This window comes from Xenopus laevis, chromosome 4L (assembly GCF_017654675.1).
Source record: "Xenopus laevis strain J_2021 chromosome 4L, Xenopus_laevis_v10.1, whole genome shotgun sequence".
Classification (NCBI taxonomy): Eukaryota; Metazoa; Chordata; class Amphibia; order Anura; family Pipidae; genus Xenopus; species Xenopus laevis.
Genome location: NC_054377.1, coordinates 60,701,465 through 60,711,179, shown reverse-complemented (window position 1 = coordinate 60,711,179; position 9,715 = coordinate 60,701,465).

Sequence of the window (9,715 nt, the reverse complement as noted above, 5' to 3'; positions counted from 1 at the left end):
CTGTCTCTGCAAGTCTGTCAATTCCCCTGAGGCCCTGACAGCAGTAGCTCCTCTCAGTGGCATCCAACACATCATCAGGCATAATTGCAAACACCTCAGCCACAAGAGTTTTGGGGGCATAGTCACTGCTGAGGGCCTTGATCCATTATCCTCACCATCACCCAGCCAACTTGCACCTTCCCTACAGAGCGGGCAACTAACCATTCTCCTTCCCACCTGCAAATGTTAGCACAAGGTTCAATGAGCACGGTACCCCCTTGCACTGAGAATTGGGTGCCAACATGCATATGCACCACTACTTCATGCCCACTTAACAGGTGCAGTGGCTGTTTAGCTGGGGTACATACAATCCCCACTTGCTCGGGTAGCCTTTGCAGTATTCACATCTCTTTGCTGTTCACATCTCCGGTCCATTTGCCACAGCAGCTGGTGCATCTCCAATGTGGCTGGGACCTGATTTCAGTATTCCCGGGCCCAAAGCGGCCAAAAGTAGTCCATCCAGCTCCTGCAGGACATAAATACCGATTATAACCAGGGTGCTCTGGGTCTGGGGCTGTTTCACCACCACAAATCCCTTACAAAACACACATAAGCTGAATAGAGTAATGTTCATCCGTCCGATAACTGTCTCTGTAAGGTGCTGGAATCCTCCTTTTTCAAGAAGGCCAGGGTCATGGTAGTTACCTCAGAGCCAGTGTCCAGCAGGCAATGGGCTTGTCTCCCTTCCAGCTCTGCTATCACAAGGGGCCTGCTCCATGGGGCACACATCAGTTTCCCCCGCAGTTGGCCCCTTCACAACGGACTCCATTATTTTAAATGCGGGTCCTCCTTTGTAACCGGGGAATGATCTGTCAAAATGTCCTGACGCCCCACAGTGCCAACATTGCGGGAGCCCTCTCCCACTCTGATGCTGCCGGTTTAGGCTGGTTTGAGTTCACTTGGCAGAGGCTGGCTTCTTCTTCCTGTATGGTTACTAGTGACTGCCACAACTCTTTCACCATTCCCTCTAGTCCCAGAGGGGTCCCGCTGGCAGCTGACTCATCCTCTGGGACAGCAACGGCCCCAGCTGGGGGGGGGCAACCTGGGGACTTTGTCTTCCCTTCTTGGCTCTGCTCTATAGTCTTCTACAAAACAACCCGGATGAGAATGCCACTGTCCTCCTTCAAGACAGTTCTCAGTCCTGCCTCTCGTAGGCCCTCCATGAACTAGTCGCGAAGGAGGCTCAGTCACGTCGTCAGTCCTCGGCTATCCACCTTAGTTAGTTTGTTCCAGAGTTCCCTTAGCGCCACTTCAAACTGGGGGTGCTTCTCTCCTTCCCTCTTTTCTGTTGTAAAGAACCTGGTGAATAGATCTATGGCAACTGCAACTTCTCTGTAGAGCCCCTACAGGTGCACCTCTATCTCATCTATGGACCCTGTTTCTGCCACCAGTAGCTGAAGCAATGCCTTGTGGGCATAATCCTCTAGTGAGACGAGCACCAAGTCAGCTCCATGCTCAGCACCTTGTACAGTCGAGCGTCCCTCGCAGTCACTCAGCCCAGTCTGCAACTGTCACATTCCTTCCATCAAACTTAGGTATACTGGCCAAGGCTCCACTCACCAATAGAAAGAGCATCGCTGTCACTGAAGTCCCAGCTCCAGAGTCTTCCATTTTGGCAAACTACGCCAAATGTAACCTTTAAACGTGAGGCATGGAAGACTTTCTTTTAACCAGCTCCACTTTATTGAGTGACTTCTTTTCCTTTACAATAGCTCAGTTGCGGCACAATCTTGTTTCCTCATCTTTCCCTGACAAAGGCTGCTGTCTCTTTCTCTATCACTGCCAAAATGGCCAAACTAATTACACATTAACCATTAAGGGCAGAGACACGGGAAGATTCGGGTACATTTAGTTGCCTGGTGACTAACCTCCTCTTCTTCGGGCGACTAATCTTCCAGAAAAGCCTTCCCGCCGGCTAGAATCTAAAACACCGTTGGGAGAGCACATTTGGAGCTTTTTGTTTTCCAAAGCCACCCGAAGTTGCCTGATGAGGAAACTTCGGGCGACTTCGGAAAACGAATCACTCCGAGTGCCATCCCGCCGGCGATTTAGATTCTACCCTAACTTAAGGATCCACATTTTACCTCCTTACAAGCAGCCCATTGCATTTGGGCTCAACTATGCTGCATTTTATGAATTTTTATTTATGCACGGAGTGCTGTACAATAACCCTGGGCAACAGGAGTGCGATTATGTGCAGATCCGCAGCATATGGATAACCACAGGTTATCAATCCACTGGAATGTAAAATAATAAGCAACAATATTGATAGCTTTGCTGCAAAAGCACTGATGCAACAATGGGGACATATTTTGTGCTATTACCTTCAGCATGACCCCAAGTAGCACAGCCGACTATGGAACATAAAGCAAATCTCTCATCTCCAATCAGTCATTTCTTGGGAGTAGGAGAAAGCTGCACCTGTAGCTCCATGTTTGCTGCTGAATGAAACATACATTTACAGTCTTTTTCATTGCCTAGGATGAATGCCTATATAGAAGCCTTTGTTTGCTAGTAATCAGGAGAAAAGAGGTGATAAAGAGGCTGCTTGTTGTGGGCTATAAATGAGGAGATATGAGAAGTGCCACACATTTCTCTCTTTCTGCTGATGGGCATCTTTTTCTGGGGCTGGTTTTCATGCTGCGGGAAGCAGCTGCCTCTGAATGTACTACTCAGTCAGTGCCTTCTCTGCACATAGCTGATAAGAACCACTGCTGAATTCAAGAGTGTATATTATAATATCTTCCATTTCATAGCACTCAGCAAAACATAATCATTACGCTAAGTCCCAATACATTGGTAGTATATAACAGCAGTAGCAAATGGCTCAGCTCAGAGTTTTCAGATTAATACAGATATAACAATAGCACAGGAACCATGGTATTATAGTGACCAATCATCTTAACATGATTTATAGAACCTTATCTGGATCTATACAGGTATGGGATCTGTTATCCAGGAAACCCGTTATCCAGAGGGCACTCTCCCATAGACTCAATTTTATCCAAATAATCCAATTTTTTTTAAATGATTGCCTTTTTCTTTGTAATAGTAAAACAGTATCTTGTATTTGATCCAAACTAAGATATACCTAATTTTTAATGGAAGCAAAACCAGCCTATTGGGTTTATTTAATGTTTCAATTATTTTTTAGTAGACAAAGTATGAACATCTAAATAACAGTACCTGCCTTCCCAAATGTGTTTTACTAGTGTGCCTCTATATCATAAACTTGTTTTGTCTTTAAAGGAGAACTAAACCCCCAAACTAATGAAAACCACTACCCTCCATAGTCCCCCTCCCCGTTCCCCCCCCCCGCACAGGTGTTAATACCTGTAAATGCCCCTAAGTCTTTAATTACCCCTCAATGCAGAGTCATCGCAGCGGAGCTCACGGGCCCCTTGAGTATCTTCTGGTCCCTTCGGAATTTCCGTGGCTGTCGGCGCATGCACAGTTGTTCGGGATCAGAAAATTGCTACAACTGCGCATGTGCCGATATGCCGCTTACTTACTGAAGACTCCCAAACCGGTGAAGATTGCGCTCTTGAGCTCCGCTGCGCTGACTCTGCATCGAGGGGTAATTAAAGACTTTGGGGCATTTACAGGTATTAACAACTGTGTGGGGGTGGGGGTGTGGGGAGGGAGGACTATGGAGGGTAGGGGTTTTCATTAGTTTGGGAGTTTAGTTCTCGTTTAAAAAAGTTTGCATAATCATATACCGTATATACTCGAGTATAAGCCGAGTTTTTCAGCATTCAAATTATGCTGAAAAAGTCTACCTCGACTTATACTCGGGTCAGCGGGCAGTTGCTGAGATTGCAGTCACTTTTAATCATTCCTACACCAACAGTTCACTTGGGGAGAGACTGCAATATCACACAGCGCCCTCTGTTGGTTAAATCAAAGAATAACAGTGCACCCTCTGTTGGTTATATGAAAGAATAACAGTGACTGCAATATCACACAGCACCCTCTGTTGGTTATATGAAAGAATAACAGTGCGCCCTCTGTTGGTTATATGAAGGATTAACAGTGATGGCAATATCACACAGCGCCCGGTTGATCGCTGGGGGGGTCGCTTTGGCAGAATGTGCGCTGCTGGGAGACAGGGCTGTAGTTGTGTCTAGGCTTATACTAGAGTCAATACGTTTTCCCAGTTTTCGTAGGTAAAATTAGGTACCTCGGCTTATACTCGGATTGGCTTATACTCGAGTATATACGGTATGTCCTACAAACTAGGGATGCAACAAATAAAGGATTCGGTTCAGGATTCGGCCTTTTTCAGCAGGATTCGGATTCGGCCGCATCCTTCTGCCTGTCCGAACCCGAATCCTAATTTGCATATGCAAATTAGCGGAGGGGAGGGGAGTTGCGTGACGTTTTGTCAGAAAACAAGGAAGTAAAAAATGTTTTCCCCTTCGTACCCCTAATTTGCATATGCAAATTAGGGTTCATATTCGGTTCGGTATTCGACCGAATCTTTCTCAAAGGATTTGGGGGTTCGGCCAAATACAAAAAAGTAGATTCGGTGCATCCCTTCTACAAACATTATACTCTGAGGATATAATAACCCCATGCACTGTTATATGCAACTGCAGGGAAATTTAATCTATCTCCTGTCAAGTCATTTGAGATCCTGTGGTGCTACAGAACTATAATGTTTTTAATGATTAGCCTGCTGTTCATGAAATTCATATATGTGAACATAATGAAGAAATAGTGTTTGCACCTCAGAGTGAAAATGACTCTGTGTTAAAACCTCAGATTCCTTAGCCATTATTTATAACAATGAAGAGAATTAATTGGTCTTAATTACTCAATCGAGACAATGGATGCCCGTACCATTTTTGAGTCTACCACCATGTTTAAAAGGAACAAATACCGTACCCGCTTTTGACATAATCTCATGGTTGTGTTCATGAAATGAAGGTGTGTGATTTCAATAAAGACAGACAAAAATATATGGACGGCACTTCTGGACAAGGTTTTTATTGGCAGGTTAGCTGTACAGGCCTAATGCGTTTCGGGAATGGATCCCTTAGTCATGGGCATAGAGCCTCCATTCCTGAAACGCGTTAGGCCTGTACAGCTAACCTGTCAATAAAAACCTTGTCCAGAAGTGCCGTCCATATATTTTTGGTTGACTATATGTTGCAGCGGGGACACTGAGGATTTGAGCACCTGGCTCGGGGAATAGCGAGGAGCTGAAGCGGTCTCTCTTTTGAGTTTTGTTGTGTGATTTCAATGTTTCAGTCCCATTACTGGGGCCTAACATTTATTTTGCAGGTTTGTGATGATGAAATATAACAATATAAGAAGTCACTTAGGAGATGTATGACCATATAAGCAATAGCAAAACGATGTCTGCCCTTTCTTGTATGTTCATTGGAGCTCATGTTATATTTAAGAGCTAACCGAGTCTGTCTGGGTACCAGCTGCTATCTAAATGGCAAATGGAGAAGCCACAGTTTGTGTATGTACTAGTATAATAGCACAGCCTAAAATCCTCTAAAAAAAACCAGATGCTTTGTAATTGTAGGAAAGGAAAACTTCCTTTTGGTGTTTGCTTTGAAGACATTAAGCTTTGGACGGGCAATCAGTTTCTCAAAAGAATAAACAAATGTTTTTATAATTAATTTTGAAATCTGACATGGGGCTAGACATATTGTCAGTTTCCCAGCTGCTCCAGCCATGTGACTTGTGCTCTGATAAACTTCAGTCACTCTTTACTGCAAGTTGGAGTGATATCACCCCTCCCCCCCAGCAGCCTAACAGAACAATGGGAATGTATCCAGATAACAGCTCCCTAACACAAGATAACAACTGCCTGGTAGATCTAAGAACAGCACTCAATATTAAAATCCAGGTCCCACTGGGATACGTTCAGTTATATTGGTCAGGATAAACAACAGCCTGCCAGAAAGCAGTTCCATCCTAAAGTGCTGGCTCTTTCTGAAAGCACATGACCAGGCAAAATGACCTGAGACGGCTGCCTACACACAAATATTACAAATAAAAAAAAATACACATGCTTGTTCAGGAATGAAATTGTAGAGTGAATTATTTGCAGTGTAAACATAGTCATTTAGAAATAAAAACTATACCATAAAAATCATGACAGAATCTCTTTAAAGCCAGAAAAGACTGAGGATTTGGAAGAGCCTTAAGTGATAATAAAATTACTATAGGAAAAAGGGTCAAGAAAGAATAAAAACAATTGGAGCAGATGTAAGGGCTATAGCATCCCACAGAGGCAGGATATTCCCATTGCAGGAACAATTTGCTAAAGGCTCAATGTATTGTTCTCCTGTTAAGTTAGATGTCTGATGATTAGGGTTTAATATTGAGGTCCTGAGCCCTGCCAAAACATGATATGAGACCATAAACCTTATAGCAGGGGTTCCCAAACTTTTTGCAACAAGGGCCAGATTTGGTGAGTTGAAAATGTGTGGGGGCCGACCATTCAGCCCGACATTCTTTGAACCATTAACATTAAATTACAGGAATTGAGTAGCCTGGGCTGCATTTTGGACATGCCGGCCTTATAGGGTTAGACAACGTTATGCATACTGTTTTACTGGATTTGATTTTATTTCCAGCAAACTAGAAGGAATCCTAGCAAAGAAGCCCAGTTTTGCTACAAAAAAGTCAGTACAATTATATGTCTATATTCATTTTTTCTGTATATATATTTGGTACACAAAAAATACAAATACAAAATTATATTTTAAGAAAGTGGTTTTGATTGTGTATTGGACATGGTTATCCTGTACATCTGCACAGGTAGAGGACTGCTCTCTTACAGGATATGCATTGAGCCTTTGCCTTTTTGCCATGCCTAAAGCAGCTTGTTCAGTCCCAGTTCCCGTCCCTATGATCATCCCAAGAGCCTTTTTCAAAGGCAGAATAACTGACTGGCCTGACCTACAAAAGCTTGTTCATCAAGGTCACAACCAGATCAAGCAAGGAAGTAGGTCACTGAGTTGCGAATATTCCATTTGTGTCAAGTTTTCACTCGTCTGCCTGTACCTTCCCAAAAATGAAAGGTAAAAGTTTTAATCCATTTCATGTAAGTTGTGTACAGTAAAAAATAGTACTATGCATGGCTATCCTTAAATTAAATGCCATTATTATGCCGTATGCTCCCTGTGTGTGCCATACTTTGCCTGCCCTATGCTCCCTCTTTGTGCCCTACTCTGCCTGCCCTATGCTCCATGTGTGTGCCATACTCTGCCTGCCCTATGCTCCATGTGTGTGCCATACTCTGCCTGCCCTATGCTCCATGTGTGTGCCATACTCTGCCTGCCCTATGCTCCATGTGTGTGCCATACTCTGCCTGCCCTATGCTCCTTTTTTGTGTTATATTCTGTCTGTCCTATGCTCCATGTGTGTGCCATACTCTGCCTTCCTTATACCCCCTGGTCTGCCTTCCCTATGCTCCCTGTGGCTGTGTGTGTCATACTTTGCCTGCCCTATGCTCCATGTGTGTGCCACACTCTGCCTTCCCTATGCTACCGGTGTGTGTCATACTCTGCCTTCCCTATGCTCCATGTGTGTGCCACACTCTGCCTTCCCTATGCTACCTGTGGGATGTGAGCATGGTAGAGTTTGTTCTGGGGGTTTGTTAGCATTTGGAAATTGTTGTTAGTGGTCCCTAAGGTGTTTAATCATGTGCTGGGGGTGCTGTGTAATCCGCAGGAGAGGAGGAGGCGTATGGATTTACAGGTATGTTTTAATATGACTTACATTTTTCACATATTAATGATATCCCTGCAGTGAGCACCGACCATTTGGTTTTTTGGTGTGCTACCAACATTTATGTGGATATTGTCTTACAAGTTCTTGTGATAATGTGGGTATAGTTTAAAGAGGGTGTGGTTTAAAACAGGGAGCGGTCATCACTGGCTTCCAATATTGGCCCTCCACCATGTAGGCCAGAAAATTTCCGCCCCTCGGTACTACAGACGTTGGACAGCACTACTTTAGAGATCTGGGAATGGTCCTTGTCTAAATCACCAATAATGATTTAACCGATTGTGAAGATGAGAAAAGGTTAAATTATTATATAGTCGTATGCTTTTGTTTGGTTCTTATCTCATCCACTTTTCTTATGTAAATCATACTTCCTAATGGGAAACAAGCCCAAAAAATACAGTTTCTTTGCCAACCACAGGAATCAAAGCAGGTAAACTCAACGCTTAGCCCCCTGAAGATTTTTTTGCAAGGGGTCCTGGTCGAAGGGGTGCCAGGGGTTGGCAAATGAGCCACATGTCTAGGGCACAACAGTAAGGGGGCCATGCCGCTTCTACCTGCCTACCCCTCATTCTGGCTTGTTTTCAACTTTGGAGTAGGACAGTGGCGAGAATTTGTTGTAATTGTAGTGGAGGGGAGATTACACGCAGGGCCAGGGGATAAAGCAGTGTAAGCTGACAAGCGGGTTGGCAGTCAGGGAAAAATATGACAAAAGGTACCTTGCTAGGATGCCTATCCTTTTTGGCCCGGCACTGAAGGTGACCTAGTCTGTTTTATACAAGGCTGAAGAGTTTGTGTTTTTTATAGAAATGTATGGCTTCCTTCATTGACTTTATAAAATTGATTTATTCTTCTCCAAAAACACAAGTCATAGCAGCTGGAGAAATGTCCCGACCAATCAAAATGAGCAAAGGAACAAGACAGGGTTGCCCTCTTTCTCCATTACTATTTAATCTGTCATTGGAACCCTTAATTAGATACCTGAAAGATTTGAAAAGTTTGCCTGGAATGGTTATAAACAACATTGCTACCAAATTAACTGCCTTTGCTGACGATTTACTCCTGATAGTAACAAATCCAAATGATAATCTTCAGAATATTTTTGATTGTCTGAAACATTATGGTTCAATTTCTGGCTACTCAATTAATATACAAAAAACTGAATACATGGATATCTATGGTCATACATCTGTTAATTTACTTCACAACCTTGGGATAGAAAGATCAAGATCTTCTATAAAACATCTTGGAATAAATCTACCTGCAGATCTACACAGATTATATTCATTGAATTACCCTCCTTTAATAAAAAGAATTATAACTTTCTGTGACAAATGGAAAAATGTTCCTTTAAACCTGAAGGGTAGGATAGCCTTTTACAAGATGCTAGCTTTTCCTAAACTTATCTATCCAATGATCAATTTGCCGTTACTTCTAAAACATTCCGACATAAATCTTCTTGATTCTTCACTGACTAAATTCATATGGAAAGGAAAATCTCCAAAAATCGCATTAAAGAAATTGAGAAACTCTAAAATTAATGGTGGTCTTAATGTTCCAGATTATAGAACCTTTAATCTTTCAGCTTTGACTCGATACATTATTGAATGGTTCTCAGAGTCTAATAAATATACAAATCCGAATCTAGAACTAAAAACAGATTCTCAGGAAAATATATTATACTTAATACACCTACCATGGAAGCATCAATCACCAGAAATCAAACTTAATCCAATATACAGAGACTCATTCACGGTCTGGAAGACTCTACACAAGCTTTATAAAACTAATTATCAAATAACCTCTTACTTACCTCTTCAAAATATTAAGAGTTTGCCAAGCTCATTCCATCCACCATTTTCGACCACCTGGAAAGAAAAAGGTATAAATTATCTGCAAGACTTATTAAACCCGTCGACTGGAA